Source organism: Ovis canadensis, chromosome 1 (assembly GCF_042477335.2).
Source record: "Ovis canadensis isolate MfBH-ARS-UI-01 breed Bighorn chromosome 1, ARS-UI_OviCan_v2, whole genome shotgun sequence".
NCBI classification, from domain to species: Eukaryota; Metazoa; Chordata; class Mammalia; order Artiodactyla; family Bovidae; genus Ovis; species Ovis canadensis.
In genome coordinates, this window is record NC_091245.1 from 110792283 (window position 1) to 110817926 (window position 25644).

The 25644-nt window shown below is 41.6% G+C and overlaps 1 long non-coding RNA gene across 2 annotated transcripts in view; it reads right to left on the reverse strand.

The window, feature by feature from the left end:
- LOC138433894 (uncharacterized) overlaps positions 1-25644 on the reverse strand; it is an 86381-nt gene that overhangs the window by 12428 nt on the left and 48309 nt on the right. For both annotated transcript variants that reach the window (XR_011254504.1, XR_011254505.1), the window contains one exon: positions 2824-2950. This is a non-coding gene — a long non-coding RNA (uncharacterized lncRNA). The remainder of the gene's footprint in view (positions 1-2823; positions 2951-25644) is intronic.

The window sequence follows — 25644 nt, forward strand, 5'->3', positions numbered from 1 at the left end:
CCTGGAGTAACAGGCAAATTTGGCCTTGGAAAATGGAATGAAGCAAGGCAAAGACTAATAGAATTTTGCCAAGGAAATGCACTGGTCATAGCAAACACCCTCTTCCAACAACACAACAGAAGACTCTACACATGGACATCACCAGATGGTCAACACTGAAATTAGATTGATTATATTCTCTGCAGCAAAAGATGGACAAGATCTATACAGTCAACAAAAACAAGACCAGGAGCTGACTGTGGCTCAGATCATGAACTCCTTATTACCAAATTTGACTGAAATTGAAGAAAACACGGAAAACTGCTAGACCATTCAGGTATGACCTAAATCAAATCCCTTATGACTATACAGTGGAAGTGAGAAATAGATTTAAGGGCCTAGATCTGATAGATAGACTGCCTGATGAACTATGGAATGAGGTTTGTGACATTGTACAGGAGACAGGGATCAAGACCATCCTCATGGAAAAGAAATGCAAAAAAGCAAAACAGCTGTCTGGGGAAGGCTTACAAATAGCTGTGAAAAGAAGAGAAGTAAAAAGCCAAGGAGAAAAGGAAAGATATACGCATCTGAATGCAGAGTTCCAAAGAATAACAAGAAGAGATAAGAAAGCCTTTTTCAGCGATCAATGCAAAGAAATAGAGGAAAACAACAGAATGGGAAAGACTAGAGATCTCTTCAAGAAAATTAGAGACACCAAGGGAACACTTCATGCAAAGATGGGCTTGATAAAGGACAGAAATGGTATGGACCTAACAGAAGCAGAAGATATTAACAAGAGGTGGCAAGAATACACAGAAGAACTATACAAAAAGGATCTTCACGATCCGGATAATCACGATGGTGTGATCATTCATCTAGAGCCAGACATCCTGGAATGTGAAGTCAAGTGGGCCTTAGAAAGCATCACTATGAACAAAGCTAGTGGAGGTGATGGAATTTCAGTGGAGCTGTTTCAAATCCTGAAAGACGATGCTGTGAAAGTGCTGCACTCAATATGCCAGCAAATTTGGAAAACTCAGCAGTGGCCACAGGACTGGAAAAGGTCAGTTTTCCTTCCAATCCCAAAGAAAGGCAATTGCAAAGCATGCTCAAACTACCGCACAATTGCATTCATCTCACACGCTAGTAAAGTAATGCTCAAAATTCTCCAAGCCAGGCTTCAGCAATACGTGAACTGTGAACTTCCTGATGTTCAAGCTGGTTTTAGAAAAGGCAGAGGAACCAGAGATCACATTGCCAACATCCGCTGGATCATGGAAAAAGCAAGAGAGTTCCAGAAAAACATCTATTTCTGCTTTATTGACTATGTCAAAGCCTTTGACTGTGTGGATCACAATAAACTGTGGAAAATTCTGAAAGAGATGGGAATACCAGACCACCTAACCTGCCGCTTGAGAAATCTGTCTGCAGGCCAGGAAGCAACAGTTTGAATTGGACATGGAACAACAGATTGGTTCCAAATAGCAAAAGGAGTACATCAAGGCTGTATATTGTCACCCTGCTTATTTAACTTCTATGCAGAGTACATCATGAGAAATGCTGGACTGGAAGAAACACAAGCTAGAATCAAGATTGCCAGGAGAAATATCAATAACCTCAGATATGCAGATGACACCACCCTTATGGTAGAAAGTGAAGAGGAACTAAAATCCTCTTAATGAAAGTAAAAGAGAGTGAAAAAGTTGGCTTAAAGCTCAACATTCAGAAAACGAAGATCATGGCATCCGGTCACATCACTCCATGGGAAATAGATGCAGAAACAGTGGAAACAGTGTCAGACTTTATTTTTTGGGCTCCAAAATCACTGCAGATGGTGACTGCAGCCATGAAATTAAAAGACGCTTACTCCTTGGAAGAAAAGTTATGACCAACCTAGATAGCATATTCAAAAGCAGGGATATTACTTTGCCGACTAAGGTCCATCTAGTCAAGGATATGGTTTTTCCTGTGGTCATGTATGGATGTGAGAGTTGGATTGTGAAGAAGGCTGAGCGCCGAAGAATTGATGCTTTTGAACTGTGGTGTTGGAGAAGACTCTTGAGAGTCCCTTGGACTGCAAGGAGATCCAACCAATCCTTTCTGAAGGAGATCAACCCTGGGATTTCTTTGGAAGGAATGATGCTAAAGCTAAAACTCCAGTACTTTGGCCACCTCATGCAAAGAGTTGACTCATTGGAAAAGACTTTGATGCTGGGAGGGATTGGGGGCAGGAGGAGAAGGGGGCGACAGAGGATGAGATGGCTGGATGGCATCACTGACTCGATGGACGCGCGTCTGAGTGTACTCCGGGAGTTGGTGATGGACAGGGAGGCCTGGCATGCTGCAATTCATGGGGTCACAGAGTCAGACACGACTGAGTGACTGAACTGAACTGAACTGAACTGAATCATAATACCCAGCCTGCTCTATTAGTGAAGCGAACTCATTAATAAAATAGTGATAAATAATAATAAAATACTAAAACAAAATCTCCGTCATTATCATAGTTCCTAATGCTTTACAAAGCCATTTAATATGCATGTATAAATCAAAATAACAGTATGGAAAAGGAAAAACATACCATCTCCATTTTACCAATGAGGAAACAAGTCTCAGAAAAGCTCAATCACACAGATTACACGGATTTCAAATTACCGAGCAGACTAAAAGCTAAACCCAAGACGTTCTGATTCCTAGTTCAGGGCTCTTCCGTCATTCTGAGCAAATGGGCCTGTTTGAGATATTCAATATATTGTGCAAATATTGTGATGTTCAATATTTCTTGGGTATTAAAATGTCTCAGCCTTTCAATTATCTCCCAGCAGAAATTGGCCTGTTTACCTGTTTTTCAACCTAGTCATACAGTTGAGATCCATTTTCTTATTTTCTCTTTGACATGTATCACCTCTCCATTAATATTCTGATTGTCCTCTTTGTCCATTTTGCGTTTCCTCTCATGGTCAGTTATCTGTGAGAAAACATGTTTATATTTTGGTTAAAGTGCCATGATTTACATTATTGCACTTACTTCTCAATCCACAGAAAATGTTCCACAATATTGCATTCTTCCTAATCACCCTTGCCAACCTACACCCCAGGGAGGTAATGAACTCTTTCCCTCCTTATTTTTCAATCATGAAAGCTGATTGAACAAGCACTAAACTAACAGTGTTGGATGGTGGCAGGAAAGCAAGTGAAGACCTGTGACCTGACCCATATGGTTAAGAGGACCAAAGTGATAAACCAGGCTTCCCTGGTGGCTCAGTGGAAAGAATCTGCCTCAAATGCAGGAGATGCAGGGGACACAGGTTCAGTCCCTGGGTTGAGAAGTTCCCTTGGAGGAAGAAATGGCAACCCACCCAATATCCTTGCCTGGAGAACCCCATGGACAGAGGAGCCTGGGAGCTACAGTCCATGGGGTCACAAGCAGTCAGACAAGACTGAAGCGACTGAGCATGAATGCATGTAGCGATAAGCCACAGATGGGAGTAAATTCCTCCTCATCTTCCCATGCAAATCCAGTCTGCTACATACCAGGACTCGTGTGTATTTGCCAGTAACTATGTTTAGGAGGGGCTTCCCTGGTGGCTCAGCAGTAAAGAATCCACCCACAACGTAGGAGACGCAGCAGACACAGGTTTGATCCCTGGGTTGAGACGATCCCCTGGAGAAGGATGTGGCAACTGACCCCAATATCCTTGCCTGGAGAATCCCATGGACAGAGGAGCCTGGGAACTACAGTGCATGGGGCCACAAAGAGTCAGACACGACTGAAGTGATAGCATGAATACATGCATGCACATGCTTAGGAGAAAATCTGCCTCATTTGCACCATTTTCCCAGACTCTATACTTTGTTCAAGATACTCCATTCAATCCTCATCCCCTATCTTTGCCTCTTTTCCACATCCCTAATTCCTTTAAATAATTGCCTCACAATCTCTGTTCTTCCTTATCTTTACTCTCCTTTGTCCATTTTGTTCTCCAGATTATTTTCTAATTAGTTGTGCTTGAGCCTGATATTTCTGCTCATTGCTTCCTCTCAAAATATACCATATTAAGTCTCTAGAAGATTTTTCTCTAATATCCAGCTGCTCTAAAATTGCAGATGAGCTTATAGGACTGCAGTTAGCAAACTACAGGCCAAATCCACCCTGCAGTCCATTTTTGTAAGGCTACCAAGCTAAGAATGGTTTTTATACATTTAAAGATTGTAAATCTACACAGAGCTTCATATTCCACAGACACAGAAGGGACCACATAGTTATTATCTGACCTACAGAAAAAGTTGGCCAGCTACTGTTTTAGACTATGAAAAACTTCTAGTCTCCCATCCATTGCTATTCTCAGTAATCTTGACAATTTTTTGAGATTCTTTACCCAGTTTTCAAGTAGAGGACACAGGATTACAGGGCAACCATCTGCAAAAAGGAACCAGAACCTGAGGTCCCTAATATTGTTCTTCATGTACATGACCATTATTAGAAGAGTTTAGAATTTCTTTTTATCTCAATTAATTGTTTTGGGGGTATTTGGGGATCACAGATGGGGTTTTCCAGATGATGCAATGGTAAAGAATCTACCTGCCAATGCAGGGGACCCAAGAGATTCAGGTTCAATCCCTGGGTCGGGAAGATCCCCTGGAGTAGGAAGTGGAAACCCATTCTAGTATTCCTGCCTGGAAAATTTCATGGACAGAGGAGCCTAGCAGGCTACAGTCCATGGGGCTGCAAAGAGCTGAACACAACTAAGTGCACGTGTGCACACACACACACACATGCACACACACGTATGCACACACGCTGGGGTCATAGAGAACAACTCCTCGATCACAGTCTTCACATTCCCAGTGGATGAGGGCTACCCTGGAGAATCAGCATCTTTCTTTCCAACCAGGGGACTAAGAGAGAAATAGGTGAGGTGGACCAGCACACAAGGCAGCAAGTTGGCTGTCCCGGAGGAGAAAGGTCTGAATCAGTTAGCCTCCTAGGTGGTAGGGATTGGGTCTCCCCAAGCCACACCAGGATAGAGGCTGATTTGAATCTTTCCCACATTTGAATTACACCTCCTGCCTCTGCTTCTGATCCCCTGTTAGCAGGGTGAGGTGTCACTAGAGAAGTAATGAACCCGGGAGGCTGCAATAGCAGTTTTCCTTGGGTATTGATGGGCGTATCCGTGGTGCTGCCAAGCCTGACTGCTTTCCTGAGACAGATACCAGCGCTAAGGTGTGTGTGAGTTTGTAACAGCGGATCTGAAGAAGGCCTCCATTAAAAACTCACTTTTATGAGAAGAAACATGCTCTTGGTTGGCAAAATAGGATGAAATCAAAATAGCAGACAATCAACACCACACTGGAGCAAGTTTTATAGTCAAGACCTACCTAACTGTAGGTACACACCAGCTATAGAACAAGCTAAACTCACATGTTTAGCCACAGGCTGTGAGAATAGATTTAGAAAACAAGTATAAAAATAGTAGCAACAAGATGAGTAGTAAGATAGAGGGAGAAAGATCTTTTGCTGGCTCAGAACATTGCTCTCACTAGAATGTGAGATGTCCATAGGGTGATTTTCAGTCTTTAATAAATGTTCATTAAACCTATGTGAACTGCTAATTTTCAATCTAAAGCTCAGACAGGAGAAGACACTTGTTCAGGACCATATGGTTATAAAGGACAAGACAGAGAACAGAAAAACAGGGAAAGAACAGGGAGGAAAAACACAGATGCAGTTAAACAGCTGTGGCTTCAGCTTTCTAGTCTACCACTTAGAAGTGACCTAATTTGGGGTGAGTTACTCACCTCTCTGAGCCTCAGTTTTCTCATCTCTAAAGTTGGAACAATATCTAATTTTCAGGGATCTTGAGAGGATTCAAGGTTGTTTTTCTAATGTGATTGGTTAATGGCTGATCCCCTAGAAAGGAAGAGGATGCAGAGAGGAAGCTGTGTGGGTACCAGGTACTCTTACGCCAGGAAACGCAGGGCAAAGTTACCTTAGTGTCAGGGTACCAGAATTTCAGGTAGGATGATACTTGCATTTCCATATTCTGTGGGGATGAAAGATTAGAAAAACTTGCAGTTCTCACTAACGCATCCAACAGTGACCACAGGAATTCCTAGCTGCAAAAAGCATTTCAACTCTGGGGCCAAAATTTCTGACAAAAATATTTGCACAGCAACCCCTACCCTTTCACTGTTTGTTGGACATTCCAGATCCTCAAATACGTGCATAGGGCAATGTTCCCTTCTTTTTCTGCCTCGACCTTTGAATCTCCTGTTTTCTGACATTCTCAGCCTCCTAGGAGACTCCTAACCACATCCATGTGTTAAAAGATATTCCTGTCTGAGAATGAAGGTTAGGGAAGAAAAAAAAAAAAATGAAACAAAGGAGCATGTACCACCAACATTTCACCGGCCTGAGTGTCTACCCATTTCCTGCACTGTGGCTATCTCTACAGAGAGAACCAACTAATAATATTGCCTCCAAGTTTGCAAAATCTCTGTTATTATTCATATTGGATATAATTCTTATTGTCTTTGTTGAAAAGACAACATAAAATTGATAAAAATCACTTTGGAAAGCAAAAAAGTATACCTTGATGAGATTGACTAGGGATATAACCTATGACTCTGCGATCTTATTCTTAAGTATATAATCTGAAAACTCTTGCACCATGAGATATAAGAATATTCTAGCAGCACTGGTTATAACAGAAAAACCTGGAAACAAATCACATGTTGTCAAAGGCAGGGTGTGTTAATAAATTGTGGTATCTCCATATCATGGAGCACTACACATCTATGGACATAAATAAACTGTTGTACCTCTAAGGACATGAATAAATCTCAAAAAGTACAATGATGATGGAACCAAAGCAACACAAAAGAATGTGTTTCCATATAGTTTAAAAATAAATGAGGCTAGGGGATGACAGAGGATGAGATTGTTGGATGGCGTCACTGACTCAATGGATATGAATTTAAGCTAACTTCGAGAAACAGTGAAAGACAGGGGAGCCTGGTGTGCTGTAGTCTATGAGGTCACAAAGAGTTGGACACAACTTAGTGACTGAACAACAACAACATATTATTATTTGGCAATAAAGAAAACTAAGGGGGTGATTTGTTACCTCTGGAAGTAGGAGAGGGATACCATTGAGGCTTCCCTCGTAGCTCAGTCAATAAAGTATCTGTATGCAGTGCAGGAGACCCAGGTTTGATTCTTGGGTCAAGATCCCCTGGAGAAGGAATGGCGACCCACTTCAATATTCTTGCCTGGAGAATCCCATGGACAGAGGAGCTTGGCAGGCTTTATGGGGTCAACAAAGTCGGAAACAACTGAGCAACTAATCTCTGACCATTGAGGAGGTTCACCCAAGCGTCTTCAGAGGAACTGGCAATGTTCTCTTTTTAAGTTGGCTAGTTGGAACTTGAGTGCTTATTTTATGATTGTAATTATACATCTTAAACTGTTCATATATTCTATATACATCCTTGGCTATGAATAATTTATTTCACAATAAAAACTTAATGTAACCCAAATGTGCATGGGCTATCCCTTGGGTAGCCTCTGCTGTTACTCCACACTGAGCCCAGGAAGCAGCAGTGTCAACTTTGACAAGTAGCACAAATTTTATTAAATGTTCTGTGGAAGATAGATGTGAGTGTTAAGTATTGTGCAGCACATGGCAAAACTTAATCTTTCCTTTTTATCATTTCCATTTTTCTTTTCTCCTGCACAAATGTTTTTTCTCATACACCTGTCTCCTCCAAAGCCTTTAAGAAGCGCCATCTAGAAACTATGACAATCAATTCTTCCCACCACACACAGCGAGGTGTCCTGGCCAGCCTTCACCCCTGCAGCATGACTGAAGGGCAATGATTGATACAGAATTTTGAATTTCATCAAAAAACTATTAACTACCACACAAACTAACTTCAGAAAAGAAAAAGCATAGACGAAGAGGAATCTGTCCCTGACAATAAAAAGAGTTAAAAAGCCAAAGAGCAATGACCTTCCAGGTTTCTATGAAATAGTGCCAATTCTAGTTGAATATCTTGTGTGCTTAGTTGCTTCAGTTGTCTGACTCTTTGTGACCCTATGGACTGTAGCCCACCGGGCTCCTCTGTCCTTGGGATTTTTCTGGCAAGAACACTGGAGTGGGTTGCCATACCTTCCTCCTGGGGATCTTGCCAACCCAGGGATCGAACCCATGTCTTCTGCATCTCCTGCACTGTAAGCAGATTCTTTACCACTGAGCCACCAGGGAGGCCCCTGACTATCTTAAGAACTGGCAAAATTAGTTTCATGCCATGAGAAACAGAGTAGGTCCAAGCACTTGTTCACTCATTGCTCATGGTTTCACCTCATTCTTCAGTGAGAAAAACAGAAGCTACTGGAGGTGAAGCCCCACATCTTCTTACCTATGAACCCGCCTATTCACTGGCCTTAATCACATCCTTCTTCCCTCTTGAAGCTCATCTTTCCCCTTTGGCACTGGGTGCCATTGTTTCTTAAATCCTATAAGACATCAACCGCTTATCTTTTCTCTTCAGAACCTCCAACTTCTCCCTCTCTCCTGGATTATCTTCACTGGCAAAAAAAAAAAAAAAAAAAAAAAAACCCATAATCACAATCTCTCCTTAAGAATATAACAATAATCCTTCACTGATCCACACCTCTCCATAACTCCTGGTCCATCTATCAGAGCTCTTTTATAGCCAAACTTCTTGAAAAGTGTGATTCTGGACACACACTGCCTCGAGTCCTGAATTCTCACTCAAATTTGTGCTACTGAAATCTAAATTCAGCTCTCACCTCTCAATGAAATGGTCCTTGCCAAAGTGCTCATGACCTCTGGATTGTAAAAAGTTCAGTGGACATTTCTCAGTCATCCTACTGAACTTCTCAGCAATGGTATTTCCTCTTCCTGGAAACTCTTCTTTTTTGCTTTCTAAAAATCACTTTCTCTTTTACGGGCTGTTTCTGTTTCTTTGAATGGTTCCTCCTTTACTCAAATGCCGAATCAGGGAGGTCCAAATAACTGGTCTGAGCCCTCTTTGTTCTTCTCTCTACCTTTTTTTCTCTAAATAGCCTTGTCAATTTCCACAGATCTATGTAGGATCTTTATGTGGAGGCCTCTTAAATTTACATGTGAAGTCTTTGAGCTCTTCTGAGCTTAAAACTCGTATCCAACTACCTGCTTCTATTAACTACTAGCCTTTTCTTGGAAAATTTACACATATCTCAAATGTAAATAGAACACTTATCTTCCTCTTGAGCCTGTTTTTTTATTGAAATATAGTTGACTTACATTTTTTAAAAGTTTTATTAGTGTTTAGCTGCTTTACAATGTTGTATCACTTTCTTCCACAGAGAAAAGTGATTAATTTATATGTATACAGATTTCCTTCTTTTTTGGAGTTCCTTTCCATTTAGGCCACCATAGAGCACTGAATAGAGTTTCCTGTGCTATATAGTAGGTCCTCATTATTGTTGTTCAGTTGCTCAGGCATGTCCGACTCTTTGTGACCTCATGGACTGTACCCTGACCTTCAATATCCCCTGGAGCTTGCTCAAACTCATGACCATTGAGTTGGTGATGCCCTCCAACCATCTCATCCTCTGTCGTCCTCATTAGTTATCTATTTTATACATAATAGTGTATATATCTCAATCCCAATCTCCCAGTTCATCCCACCCTTCCCTTCCCCACCCTTCCATTCATTTGTTCTTTCCATCTGTCTCTATTTCTGCTTTGCAAATAAGTTCATCTGTACTTTTTTCTAGACTCCATATATAGGAGATATTATATGATGTTTGCTTTTCTCTTTATGACTTACGTCACTCTGTATGACAGTCTCTAAGTCTATCCATGTCTCTTTAAATAGCACTATTTCATCCATTTTCATGGTTGAGTAATATTCCACTGTATATATGGACTACATCCTCTTTATCCATTCCTCTCTTGATGGACATTTAGATTGCTTCCATGTCCTGCCTGTTGTAAATAGTGTTGCAAAGAACATTGGGGTGCATATGTCATTTTTTAATTATGGTTTCCCCCATGTATATGTGCCCAGAAGTGGGGTTCCTGGATCATATAAGAGTTCTATTTTTAGTTTTTTGAGGAACCTCCAAATTGTCCTCCATAGTGACTGAACCAATTAATTTACATTCCCATCAATAGTGTAGGAGGGTTCCCTTTTCTCAACATACTCTCCAGCATTTATTGTTTGTAGATTTTTAATAATGGCCATTCTGACCAGTGTGAAGTGGTATCTCATTGTAGTTTTGATTTGCATTTCTCTAATAGTGATGTTTAGCATATTTTCATGGACTTGTTGGCCATCTGTAGGTCTTCTTTGGAGAAATATCTATTTAAGCCTTCTACTCATTTTTGACTGGATTGTGTGTATATATATATTGAGTTGCATGAACTGTTTGTATATTTTGGAAATTAACCCCTTGTTGGTTGCTTCATTTGCAAATATTTTTTCCCATTCGGAAGTTTGTTTTTTTCATTTTGTTTATGGTTTCCTTTGCTCTGCAAAAGCTTTTAAGTTTAATTTGGTCCCTTTTGTTTATTTTTGTTTTTATTTTCAGTACTCTAGGAGGTGAATCAAAAAAGATCTTGCTGTGATTTATGTAAAAGAGTGTTCTGCCTACATGTTCCTCCAAGACTTCTATAGTATCTGGTGTCACACTTAGGTCATTAACCCATTTCGAGTTTGTTTTTGTGCATGATGTTAGGGAATGTTCTAATTTCGTTCTTTTATATGTAGCTGTCCAGTTTTTCCAACATCACTTATTGAAGAGGATGTCTTTTCAACATTGTATATTTTTGCCTCCTTTTTCATAGATTAGGTGACCAAAGGCTGATTTACAATGTCATGCTAATTTTTGCTATACAGCAAAGTGATTCAGTTTTACATACATATATACTCTTTTTTCATATTCTTTTCCATTATGGTTTATCACAGGATATTAATATAGTTCCCTATGCTGTACAGTAGGATCCTGAGCCTGTTTTTTTCTCCTTCTTCCAAATCTTCCCAAATCAGTACACAGCAATCCATTACTTCAGTAAGAGACATCCTTGATTCCTTTCTTTCCTTCATCATTCTCATCTAAACTATCAAAAACCTGACCAATTTTTATCTTTAACATATAATCTCAAGCCTACATTCTCCGTCTTTACTGCCCTTGCATGACTCCAAGACAGTACCATCCCCTTCACTGATGGTGCTCCTGCATCACTTCCTAACTTGTCTCCCGAGTCCTCCCTTCCAAACTCTTAACGATGGGTAACATCTCTGAGTGATCTCACTCCTATGTCTTTCCAGGATGCCTGGCTCATTCTACTCCATCCACATTTAACTGAGCTCCTCCTCTTACCGTTTCCTCTGCCTGAAGTATTTGCCTCCCTACTTCTCTCCTGCATCACCTACTGGGAGAGGCTTGTTACTCATTTTACCCAGAGTACCTTCACCCATCAGCCTCTGTCTGTCTCTCATTTATTCCCTTTGTGACATAGTAATTACAAATAGTGGCTACCTTATTTAGTTTTCTTCTACTGCTTTCCTCTTGGTCAGTCTCTCCTACGTGAATACACACTTCGCAAGTATCAGGACCTCCTATGTTTTGTTTATCTTATGCTCCTAGTTGCTAGCATAGTGATTGATATAAAATAGTTGCCAGACATAGCAAAGGGAGCAAGATAATGACAAATTCATCAAGAGTACACAATTAAATGACTTCAGTATAAATGAATTCATCGCCTCATGTGTCAGCCATTGTGTCGGGGAGACAGAAATAAAAGACAAGTAAATATGCCACGGGGACCGCCATGACAGACATACACACAGGAGGTGACAGGCAGACAAAGGTAGGGCACCTGATCTAGATGAGAGTGGGTGGGAAGGGAAGCCAAGAAAAGCCACCTAAAGGAGTCTGACATTTCAGAGGGTGTTTCAAGTCATCAAGTGAGGAAATGGAAGAAGGGCATTCCAAGTGGAGTAAAGATAAAGTGTGCCAATCTGAGAAGATTCTTCTCTATCTAACTCCTCCAGCAGAAGCGTGTACACTGAGGGCTGAACTTCCACTCTCTTTTCCTTAACCCCAAACTAGGCAAATGTACTATGCTTCAAAACGTCCTCTCATCCCAACCCTCTGTTTCCAGGAAGGACTGTATTTATCATTTTCAGATACACCTATTTAAAAAGAAATATTCGGCCCACCTATGAAATGCATAGATTTCAAACAAAGGTAACAACTTGGAATTCATTGTTTGTAGGCAAGTTTGCTACACTGACCTAAATGAGAGACTCATCTGAGATGACTGCTGTCCTGTCACAATATCACTTAATCTACACTCAGAAGACAGAGAACAACCCAGAACTAGTTCTTGTTGCCCAGGGAGATTTTGGAACCATGTGTTAATGGTTTCTGTGGGAAAAGAAGGAGAAGTTTCTGTGGTTGTGCTGTTGAAAGTTTTGTCGAGACTTTTATGGGGGGATGTTTTTGTTTGTTTTTTAAAGAGGACTTCCCTGGTGGCGCAGTGGATAAAAATCTGTCTGCCAATGCAGGGACACAAGTTCAATCCCTAGTCCAGGAAGATTCCGCATGCCATGGAGCAACTAAACTTAACAGCCACAGCTACTGAAACCCATGTACCTAGAGCCTGTGCTCTTCACCAAAAGAAGCCACGGCAATGAAAAGCCAGTGCTCAAAAATGAAGAGTAGCCCCCACTTGTAGAAACTAAAGAAAGCTCGCATGCAGCAACGAAGACCTAGTGCAATAAATAAATGTTTTGGGGTTTTTTTTAAGCAGGTAAATAGTGAGTATTAGCCAGAATCTGATTATAATCATTAGTTTCTAAGATCTGTGGATTCACAGGAGTCATTTCTGGGTTATGTTTAATTAAGGAGAATTTTAACATGATGTTTTTTCCCACCCTTCTACCAGGATATCCCTGGTGGCTCAGATGGTATAGATTCTGCCTACAATGCAGGAGACCCAAGTTCAATTCCTGGGTCAGAAAGATCCCCTGGAGAAGAGAATGGTTACCCACTCCAGTATTCTTGCCTGGAGAATTCCATGGACAGAGGAGCCTGATGGGCTACAGTCCATGGAGTCACAAAGAGTTGGACATGACTGAGCGACTAACAATTTCTTCCACCCTAAGGGTTTGAAATTATACTGCAAAACATGAAAGTTAAAATTATAGGGACCTTTAGTAATAATCTTCTTTATCCCTTCATTTAAAATCAGGAAGACTAAGACCAGTAGAGTAAGACTATTCATGTAATCAAGGTGTTTGTGGAGGTTAACTTTATGTATCCACTTGAGTGGGGCAGGGAGTGCTCAGATCTTTGGTCAAACATCATTTCTGGGTGTATCTGTGAGGATAGTCCTGGATAAGATTAACATTTAAATCTGTAGCCTGAGTAAAACAAATTACCCCTCCCCATGTGATGGGCTCCATCCAATCTGTTAACAACCTGAGTAGAATAAAAGGCTAAGAAACAATTCTTCTCCACCTGACTGTCTTCAAGCTAGAACATCAGTCTTCTCCTGCCTTGGAATGGAACTATATTATCTATTCTCCTTGGTCTGAATTTCTCAGCCTCCATAATCACATAAGTTCCTAATAATAAATCAATAAATAACTCTCTCTCTCCCTCCCTCTCTGTAAACACACACACACACACACACACACACACACACACACACTCTTTCTCTCTCTCTATTGGTTCTATTCCTCTTAGAATCTTCACTAACACAGCATTCAGTGTCATTCCAAGGGAGCCACACCCACCTTAATAGCCTCTTCCAACCACTGAGTCCCAGGTCAAACATCACACCATCAGCAGCATTTGCCACCCAGGTCCTGTCATTCTTCTGTGTAACTCAGTGTTCACATGGGTGGCCTGTCCTGAATCTTGCCTTCTCTTTTTTAAAAAAATAATTGAAGCATAGTTGATTTATAACATTATATCAGTTTCAGGTGTGCACCATAATCATTCAGTATTTTTATAGATTATACTTCACTTAGACTTGTGATAAAACACTGGCTATATTCCCCGCGATGCACAACATATCCTTAAAACTTATTTATTTTATACACAGTAGTTTGTACCCCTTAATCCCTTACCCCTCTTTCCCCTTTCTCCCTGGTAACCACTGTTCTCTATGACCTTGAATCTGTTTCTGTTTTGTTATATCCCTGCCTTCTCTCTTGACTTGTCCATTTCCATTAACCTTCTTTCGCCTCTACTGCAACCAGATCCTTTTCCTCATGTAAACCAATGCAATCAAATACTCCACACTCACTCTGAGAATAACCTTGTAGCACCATAGATAGTTCACTGAATTGCTCTCAGGGTTTCACCTGCCTTTTGACCCATCCTTAGTCCTCCTCGGACGTTGTTTCCATACACAGCCAGCTTTGCTCCTATGGACAGAACCCCCCCACCCTCCACCCCCCGCCCCGCCAGTACCCTAAACCTCCTCCTCTGTCCTGCTAACCCCCCATCTGTGCCCCTGCCTGTTGACTGTAACTCCTGCCATTTCATCTGTCAGCTTTCCCCATGCATGTACCCGGCTGCAAACTGCTGTTAGAGAAAATCACACAGCTATAAATTAATGATAACAAACTTTATCTGCATTCTTCATGCTGCTCCACAAACATATTGTGTTTCCTATTCAGTCGACTCTCCACATTTCAATAATAATCACTGCCAGATTTCTTCACTCCTCAGATACTTGACCCCTCTACTTCTGAGTTCACTCTCAGAAAACTACTCATACTCTATTCCATAGAATACAGGGATCCATCAGACAGAAACTCCTTCATCTTTCTAACTGTAGTGGGTTGAATAGTACCCCCTCCCCCACCAAAATATGTCCAGATCCTAACCCTCAAAATCTGTGAACTTAATTGGAAAAAGAATCATTGCAAATGTAACTAAGAGTCTCCAGATGAGATCATCCTGGGTTTGAGGTGAGCCCTACATTCAACAACAGGTCTCTTGATAAGAGAAAGGCAGAAAGAGTTCTGAGACACAGAGAGGCCAGCTAAGTGAAGACAGAGGCAGAGACTGGAGGTATGCGGCCCCAGACGAGGGACCCCTTCAGAGGGAAGGAGAGCAGATGCTGCTGCTGCTAAGTCACTTCAGTCGTGTCCGACTCTGTGTGACCCCATAGACGGCAGCCCACCAGGCTCCCCCGTCCCTGGGATTCTCCAGGCAAGAACACTGGAGTGGGTTGCCATTTCCTTCTCCAATGCATGAAAGTGAAAAGTGAAAGTGAAGTCGCTCAGTCGGGTCTGACTCTTAGCGACCCCATAGGCTGCAGCCCACCAGGCTCCTCCATCCATGGGATTTTCCAGGCAAGAGTACTGGAGTGGGGTGCCATTGCCTTCTCCAATGCATGAAAGTGAAAAGTGAAAATGAAGTTGCTCAGTTGTGTCCGACTCTTAGCGACCCCATGGGCTGTAGCCCACCAGGCTCCTTCGTCCATGGGATTTTCCAGACAAGAATACTGGAGTGGGGTGCCATTGCCTTCTCCGACACCACCCAGAGTGGGGTAATTTGTTACGGCATCCCTAAGAAATTAATAATGCCAACAAATCTGACACCTGTCTGCATCCAGACCAGCCCCTCCTCCCCAGACCTCTTACAAGAGCAAGGGTGGACATCTCCCATTTACGTCTCCAGCTAGACTGTGGATCCCATAACAAGGCCTTGTGATCAAGGGTACAAGTCTCAAGTCACATACCCCGATATGAATCCCAGCCCCACCATGTACTGCATGGCCTTGGTACCTATCTGTGCCTCAGTGTCCACATCTCGAAGAAATGGGCTAATAATAATAGAACTTCTCAGAGAGGCTGCATAAGAGTCAAATGCGATAATGCTCCTAAGACAGTTTCTGTACACAAAAAAAGGGGTGCAGTGAATTATTTATTTATGCATTTATTATCTCTGGCTGCCTTCTTAGGGACTAAACTATCAAGTGAATACTTCCTCTCTTGTTTCCTTCAGCCTTTCTTTCTTTATGGGATAATTTCTGTGAACACTGAACCATTCTCAACCCTTTTCTTTCCAAAGAGCAAGCAACAACAGTATTTCTCCCTAACCATACTTCTCCTGCCAGTTCCCACTGCATCCCTAAACTCCAGTTTACAGCAGATATTTTCATTTTCTGCACTCACTGCCCCACTTCCTCATCCCTTACTTGTGTGTGAACTCACTGAAATTGACTGTGTCCCTTCATTGGACCTGCACTGGACAAGGCCACGTGTCACTAAATCCTAAAGAAAAACATCCGTTGTTTTCAGCAATTTTGGCCTCTGTTGCACATTTCTCTCTCTTTTTTTTTTGAAAGCTTCTTACCATTGGCTCTGGCACTGGCCCTCCTGGTTGTCTCCCAGCCTCTCTGGCTGGTCTTCTGTGCTGGCTTCCTCCTCTTTTTATGATTCCTTAAAAGATGTGTTCTTCAGGGCTTCTTAGTCATTCTTCTCTTCTTTATGTTCGGTGAGGTATTGACCACTTCCACAACATCAATTTACTCTCAACAGGCTGATAATCCTGACTTGTATCTCCAGCCCAGATTCCTCCCCAGTGCTCCAGGCTCATATATCTAGTTATTCACTAGACATATCTACCAATACACCTTAGACACCTCAAATTCAACGTGTCCAAGGGGCAATACTCAGCTTCTCTGGCCTTGAGAATCTACATCTCGGCTAGCACTTGCTGTCTCATGAAGGGGCGCCTCCTTTTGTTCAAGCCAGAAAGCTGGCAGCCACTGTGGACTCGTCTCTTCCTTTGACGCCTTAACCAACTTCCACCAAGTTTTATCTGTTCAACATCTTAAATATCTCTCACGTTCACTCACTCGTCTCCTTCTCCACTGCCCTAACGTAAGCCAATGCCACATCACACATACCTCGAAACTTATGTCCTGTCAGGGTTTTCCCTCCAGACCTTCTCCAAACTTCAGCTAGAATAATCTTTTCAAAATACAAATCTGAGTGTGGCCACCCCTGCTGCCCTTCATACACAAACTGTTAAAATTTTTCATTGCTGGTATCTGTTCTTATAATAAAATCCAAACTTCTTAGAAAGATTTATCAGCCCCTCCATAATCTGGCTCTCAGCGTTTGGCTCCTATCTCATAGTCTTCTTGGAGTTTTTTTTTGTTCTCCCTTTCCTCCATGGCTCGATACCACTTCTTCAAGGGAGACTTCCATGACTCTCAGCCTTCCAGATATTTCATGACATTCTCTGTATGTATTTTAGCAGAGGGCTCACCAGAACATGCCGGGATGCTATAATCAATGTCTGCCTTCCACAATGTACAGCGAGCTCTCTAAGGATCGGAATCATGTCTGTCCTGTTCCCCACATTCCCCCATTGCTTCCCCAAGTTCCTGGCACACAGTAAGCACTTAATGAGGACTGGCTGAGTAAATGAACAAATGCTGCTTTTCTTGTGAATAACTCAGTACTTTATACTGGCATTTCTCTAAATTCCCTGTGAATCATGATTATTTGTAGATGAAAAAAATGACCATAATTAAGAGTTGACTGAATTAAAGGAGAAGAAGCAATTAAGAGTGATTTATCCATCGCTGGAAGGGTGGAGAGAAAAGGGACCCCTCTTGCATTGTTAGTGGAAATGCAAATCGATACAGCCACTGTGGAGTACAGTATGGAGACTCCTTTAAAAACTAGGAATAATACTACCATATGACCCAGAAATCCCACTACTGGGCATACACTCTCAGGAAACCATTATTGAAAAAGGCACATGTACCCCAGTGCTCACTGAAGCACTAGCTCATTGCAGCTATTTACAATAGTGAAAACATGGAAGCAACCTAGATGTTCTCTGACAGAGAATGGATAAAGAAAATGTGGTACATATACTCAATGGAATAACACTCAGCTACACAAGGAACACATCTGAGTCTGTGCTAATGCGGTGGATGAACCTAGGGCCTACTATACAGAGGGAAGTAAGTCAGAAAGAGAAAGACAACTCTAGTGTACTAATGCATACATATGGAATCTAGAAAGATGGCAGGGATGAGCCTGTTTGCAGGGCAGCAAAGCAGACTCAGACATAAAGAACGGACTTTTGTTCACAGCGGAGGAGGGAGAGAGTGGGATGACTTGAGAGAGTGGTACTGAAACATATACATTTCCACATGTGAAACAGATAGCCAGTGGGAATGTGCTGTATGAGGCAAAGAACCCAAAGCCAGCTCTGTGAAAACCTAGAGGGGTGGGATGGAGACGTAGGAGGCTTAAGAAGGAAGGGACATGTGTATGCCTGTGGCTGATTCCTGTTGATGAGACTGTAAAATAATTATCTTCCAATTTAAAATGAAATAGAAATTTTTTAAAAAACTAATAAAAAAGAGTGATTCATCCCAGAACTCTCCCATAGAGTAATTTAATTCAAAGGAAAAGAATTATTTGACAAAAACCTAGAAACAGTTTAATGGTGTTACCTAAAGATCTTGGAGAAAAGTTTTGAATCATAATGTACTCAGATTAAGACAGACCATGAAAAGGATACTTTACAGCAGACTGGTTTCCTGAGGGGTCACTTGGGAAACTATGGAGAAATACATATTTTACTTTAAGAACCTTGAAGAGAATTTGTGATAGGAAACTATGGACAACATCTGAATTTGAGGGATTACTAAATAAGACATCTCTTAAACTGGATAAAATTGCACTCTATCTCTTATGCTTTATACACCTTTAACCAATAATCCACTCCTCACTCATGCCGTTTCAGATAAGTCTGACATTTTATTTCTCTTCCTTTGTATATGGATCATGGATGAGATTTACAGACAGCACATGCGCTGAAATGGGACAGATGTGATCTTTGACCAAAATCAAGTCAGAAAAGAACACAGTTTAATGTCTGTGACGACACACAAATGAAAGAGTATATAATAAATGAAGCTCACATGTCATAAGGGAAATGCTGTCTGCAAGAACATGGACTTCAGAGAAAAAAGATTTTAGATTTTGCATCAGAAAACCCAGGGTGGGATTGCTAAGTAAGATTTCCAGCAGGTGGCGCCCTCAACCAATTAATGTGAAACACAAGCTCCAGTGTTTTGCATGGATTGTGGAGTCCATGCACTCTGTGAAACATGTAAATACGTTGCACCTAAACACATTCTTCCACTGGGGACTAGAGTAACAGCACATTATGAAGGCTCACATTAACAAGCCAGACATGCAAATATACATATATATGTATGTGAAATTGGGTCTGTTTCTCAGAGCCAGTCCATCTCCTTCAAATTGGTCCTTTAATACCATCTAGTAAATATGCCACACTTCCCTGCTATATCATCATTCTCTCTCTCCACAATAACTAATCCAGATTTCTATGCTCTCTTTAAACACCAACATCCTCTTTTTCCCAGTTACTCTCAGAAGATGGCATGATCACTTCCTTTAAAAGAACTTCCTTTAAAAGGAGGAGGAAGAGGAGGAGGAGGAGCCACGTCCATCAGCAGGTCAAACTGTCTTGTCTTCCAGACGCCAACAAGCAAATCTGCATCTACACCCATGGTACCCGCTTGCCCTCCTTCCTTCCTTCAGCAAGACAGAAGGCAGCTCTCCAGGCACCAAAGTGACTCCCTTTTAGCATGCTCTACATCCCATGCCCCTCCCACTTTCTCCGAAACCCTAAGCATCATTCATGCTTTTCTTCTCTATTTCTTTCTCTTGACTATTCAGATTCTCCTTCTCAGTAATTTCTTCCCCAGGGGTTTTTCAAACAACTCAAGTCTCTCCCACTGACAACACAAATAAAACGGGTGGACGTATAGGTACAAGTTTGACCGTGAGTTAATCATTGCTGAAACCAAGTGATGGGTACATGAAGGTTCATAATACTACTCTGTTGAATTTATTTACATTTGAAGTTTTCCAAAGTGAAACGTTTTAAAAGGAAAAAACAAAAAAGACACTCTTGTTTGGCTCTTCCTGCCTTCCAGCTCACCAGCCTTCCTTCATTCCTTCTCAGCCAGACTTCTAAGAGTAGCCTTTCTGTGTTCTCCCCTCGTCCTCCCCTCCCCTTCCCTCTGCACCCCAATCTGGTTTCTTGCCCTTTTACTCCATAGAAAGTGAAAAAAAAAAAACTGCCACCGGCTTTCACATATCTTACGCTAACGGATAAGTTTAGTTCTGCTTATTCTTGGCTCTGCACTGGCACGTGGTACTCAATCAAGTCCCTTCTTAAATGCTCCCTTCCTTTGAATTCAGAAATGATATTCTGGTTTCCCTCCCACTTCCCTTGCCATTGCTTCTCTCTTTTTCTACTGTGCCATTAAACAGTAGAGTTTTTCTTAGCTCATTCTTAGGTCCTCTCACCCTACTCTTTCTCTTGTGTGATCTCATTCACACTTTTGGCTTCAAATTCCAACATGCAGATGACTCCCAAAATGTAAATCATTGATTCAGACCCTGACCCAGCTCTCAGCTTCAAAGAACCTCAAAGTTAGAAGCTCAGAGCTGAGCTCACCTACCCCAAACCTGGCCTTCTTGCAGGGTTTTCCTGTCTTGGTCAATAGTAGGCAAGCCAGAAATCTTGGAGTCACATCTGCCAGCTCCTTCTTTTGTACCATTGCCAATCTACTACCAAATCCTGCACATTTTTGCTCATAAATATCTCTAAAACCCATCCACTTTTCTCTAACTACACCACCACCACCACCGCCCAATCCAAGCTAACCTCACTTCTCACAACGACTACTGAACTGCTATTCAGCTCCAGTGTCTGTCTTGGCACCTTTCCACCCTGTCCTCTGAACAGCAGCTGGGGCAATCATTCTAAAATGCAAAGCTAATCACGTTATTCTTTGGCTTAAAACCCTTCAGTGGTTTCGCCTGTTTTTCGGATGAAGACAAAACCCCTACAGTCATGACAAAGCCCTGTGGGTCAGCTTCCTGTCTCTCTCCAGTTTCATTTCATGCCTCTTTCTGCCTGCCTCTCTGAAGTCAAACCACACTCACTTTTTAGCCATTTATTCTCTCTCCCACCATGAGACCTCTGTGCTCCCTGTTCCTCTGTCTGGAAAGCTCTTTCCTTCATTCTCTGCCTGGTTATTTCCTACTGATCTTCAGAGTCAAGTCAAGAGACATTTCCTGGAAGAAGCTTTCCTTGGCCCCTCCGAGGAGGTCAGCTCCCTCTATCATAAACGTCCTCCCCTCTATCGTCTGCCCTTTCATTCATAGTTGCAATTCTACAATGTATTTGCGTGATAATCTGTGCCTCTCTTTGTTCATCCTTGTATCCCTCCAGCACCTAGTTCAATGCTTAGCACACAGTAGGCACTAAGTATTTGTTGAATGAGTAACTGAATGAATGTTCATTCTCTGTCAGTTTTCTATATACTTAACCTGTCTCCAAGCTGCCTCCCCCGGCATCTCTGAGTGAATACTCAGGGGTCACAAACTCACTTTTAATATTAATATATTTCTGTGCTTTTATAACTAGTATATACAAGATATTCATATGTGGGACATGCCAAGCACTATTTTTACTGTAAAGTTTGCAGCCAGATAATTATTTATGTACCTAAAAATACAGATATAATGAAGCAGAACCCCCAAACTGTACTAAAATATAGCATAAAGCATAAGACTTCAAAGAAATATTGTACTTGTCAAAAACCACTTTAGTCTCTGCTTCCTGACATCTGGGGGTAAAAAAATCACTCTCCTCTACTGTTAGGGGCACAGTTAAGTAAAAAAACTGTTTAAGTACTGTTGGAAGTTTGTACATAATTAGAAAAGAAAATAAGCTGCATATTCCTTCAAAATAGGTATAATTGGTGCTAAATTGTCTGCTATTTTAGATGGCACCATGACCCTCCTCAAAAGTGGACTATAGATGTAGCAAAAAGAAGATTATTAGGGGCTGTTAGCAATTCCCAGATGATGCTCCTCCAAAACTCAGGACTGGGCTGGGTCCATGGCAGGCAACTCCCAGAAAGTGCCCTGGCCAGAAACACAGCAGCCAACCTCTGGGCCCCTATCTCCTCCCAGCTCCCCAGGAATCTGTCTGTTCTCTGGACACCCTGTTGCTCATACTTGGCTTTAAAGCCCAGCATTTCTCCTAGTTGAAAAGACTTCACAAGACCCTCCCCATGGGGCCTGTGAAACCTTGTTCCCAGAACAGGACTAACGATTCCTGCAGGCTTCTATGCTCAGAGCCCGAGAGAAGTCCAGCGCTTCCTAGTGAGCACAGGAGACCGTCCTCTTGGTGGCAACTACTGTAAGATGCATCATGCATTTCCTACTCCTTCTAGCACTCCACTATGCCCGAGCATTTTCAAGGTATCACCATACCGTGAAACATGTGGCCCATGGCTAAGTCCCCCAGAGCCTCACACACAATCTCCAAGAAACTAGCTTGAAACGCTCAATCTGAAGAAGGCTGGTTGGACAAACCATCTGTAAACAAAGGAAGCTAGTGTTTGTTTCTGTACCTATTATGGATCTACCTATCCAGACCCTTTTCCATTTTACCTTATTTAATTCTAGATATTAGTTGGCTCTTCTAGAAGAGGAAACCAAGGCTCAAGAAACCTAGTGCAAAAAAAAAGAAAGAAACCTAGTGCATGCCCAAAGTTACACAAGTAGACAGCAAGACCGCTGATGCAGACCCAGGTCCGTGTTGTCCCCAAACAGTTGTTTCCTCCGCTATACTTGCGTTTCCAGCTTCTTGTATCATAAGACTCTGTGTCTCGCCCACCGTCCATTCTCTCAGTAGAACCATCATAGGACAACATTACATTACAGAAGCAAAAAGACACATCTTCCGAGGAGGACACAAAGAAGTTTAAAGACGTTCTGTTCCATTACAATTCATAGGAACTGAAAAAAGACATAAACACTGAAATCATGTTTAGGAGAGTAGGTTCCATTTCCTATGGCTTTTAAATGCAAATGAAAATGAACAGTTTTGCTAGTAAGTGGAATCATTGTAAAGACAATAAACTAACTAGTTCCTAGACAAAATATAACTGATCTGTGCCAGGCTAGCTCTCCAGAAATGACAGATCACTTTTGTAGGGGGACATTGTTATAAAACCCTCCATTTCTAGTGGTGTCACTTGGGAACCACAGTGCCACACCCAGCTGCTTCTAAAAGGTGTTGTGTCCAGCAGACCAGAAAACATTCCCTTCTCCCCAACACAGGCTATTCTTTACCAACAGTCAAAATTAACCCTTTAACAAATAAATCAGATTCCACCACTCCTCTGCTCAAACCCACCAATGACTTTTCATTAGCATGAAGGAAAGCTTGATCTACAAGACTTACTTACCACTTGGTCTGCAATAGCCCTGAGGTAGTGATTTGAAAATTTGGTGGAGTATTTTTTTTTTTTTTTGCTTTATTTCTGTAATGATTGCGGACCACTGCTAGCTACAGAGAGGAAGGGGACCTGGAGTTCATGTGTCCTGCAATATGTAGATGAATCTCACACAAAGAAGACCTGCCCCACGTGGTGCACTTCTTTTGAATGACCTACTGAAAGGCTAGTTGCTGGTATCTGGACCTAAAGTCTATCTCATTTTTCCATATAAATACAATTTTCTGCATAGTTTAAAATTTCCTAAAATATTCAGGAATGCAAAATGGTGCATGCTTTGCAAGAATATTTAATTTATTTTGATCATAAATTTATCAACAAGTGTGGACCAGTTTGGAAAATCACAACACTGCTGATGATATTCTTTGTGATATTTATAATACACCTGCACTTTTTTTGCATATCAGCATCTATAGTTATTGCATTGGAGGTGATTCTTCATATAGGTATAAGACTGCTAGTGTGGTATTTATGTATTAAAATACATAGCATTTATTATATTTCCTTATATTTTAAAAAAAGGAATTTTATTGATTTGTTTTAATTATACTTATACGTTGTATTACCTATAAACTTCATTTCAGGATAGTAAAGGAAAAGTGAGGAGATACTAGACTTAACACACAAGGCAGAGTTGGCTGTGATGGGGTTGAGTACATTATGCTGTATGACGTGCCCCGTATTTTTTTTTTTTTTAACCACACTACCATGGCATGTGGGATCTTAGTTTCCCAGTCAGGGATTGAGCCCATGCCCCTTTATTAGAAGCATGGAATCTTAACCTCTGCACTGCTAGGGAAGTTCCAACATGTCCCATATTAATCTCTGAGCTTGACTCTGTTCATCACTGTCTCCGCTCCAGCCACACTAACCCTTGTGCTTTCCCTCCAAGTCACCAAGCCCATGCCCACCCCAGGCTCTCTGCTCTTGCTGTTTCTCTGTTTGGAACGCCCATCATCTGGATTTCATCGAGCTCTCTTGCTTCATTTCCTCTCCACTCACATGCCACCTCCTGGGAAAGTCTTCCGGGACCATCAGGCTTCACATCACTCTTTTATCATCGATTCCTCTGGCAGGTATCTCTACCTGCAATTCTACCGTAATATTATTTACCTACCTATTCCTTGTCTCTGTCACAGAAATATGCACTTCATGAGGGAAGTGGGAAATGCTGTTTTGGATCCCTGTGCCTGGAAAGGGGCATAAAGTGGGTGCTTGATAAATATTTGTAAAGTGGATGAATTAATGCAAGAAGACATTGCCTGTGTTCCTGATCCCTAGGAGCTATAAAGCTCTTTCTCTTTTTTATCTACATAATTTACAGCCAATCTAAGTCAGCATTAATTCTTTCAAACATATCCATCAAGTGCTGACCATATTTCAAGCGGTGAGAACACAATAATAAATAAGACATATCCTGTCTGCACAGTTTGTAATTAATGGTCATTTTCAGCACCTGTGAACCATTTGAGTCCTACAGTGAAGTGACTTTATTTGTTTTTAATCTATCCATTTCTATTTTATATTGAGTATCTTTAAAATGTAATACTTATGATATTCACAAATTAAAAATTCTCTCTCTTGTGTTAAGAAAAATGTTGCTAGCACATATATAAGAACTTTTACCGGTTTGGAAAATCTTGCCACTGGTCCTGGTGATGTTCTTCTACTAGTTCCCAAAACATCACCCCTCAGAGACTGAGAGAGCTAAAAGCTGGGTGATGCCTAAATAAGTGGAAGCTTTTAGTTCCCTTCAGTGGTGTAGCCAGCAGGGACCTCTACCTACCTGGCTGAGATGAAGTCACCTACATAAGGCACACAGGGGCCATCTGCCCTCTGAAGGACTCCACCAGCTAGAAAGCCCATTCCATCCTCTTTGTTAGGGTAGCACAGGTTATTACCAGCCCCAGCTGGTGGCATACAGCCACCCTGGAGGTTCCAGGCAGCGGCTGATCATTCAGGGCCTTTCATTCCCCTACTGTCTGGCCAGGCACCTTTTCTTCATGCTGTGGAGTGAGACAAAAGCAACCTTCAAACTAACAAAACCTATACACTTGTACACAGCTCTACAGAGCTATATAGAGCTGTACAATGTACTTTCTCATTCATTTTCACATTTGGAAGATGGACAGTACAATTTTGTTTTAATAAATAAGCAAGTTAAAGATCAGAGAGGCTTGGAAACTTGGCAAAGCTGCAACTTAAACCAGTATCTCCTGATTCCAAGTTAGAAAATGGAAAC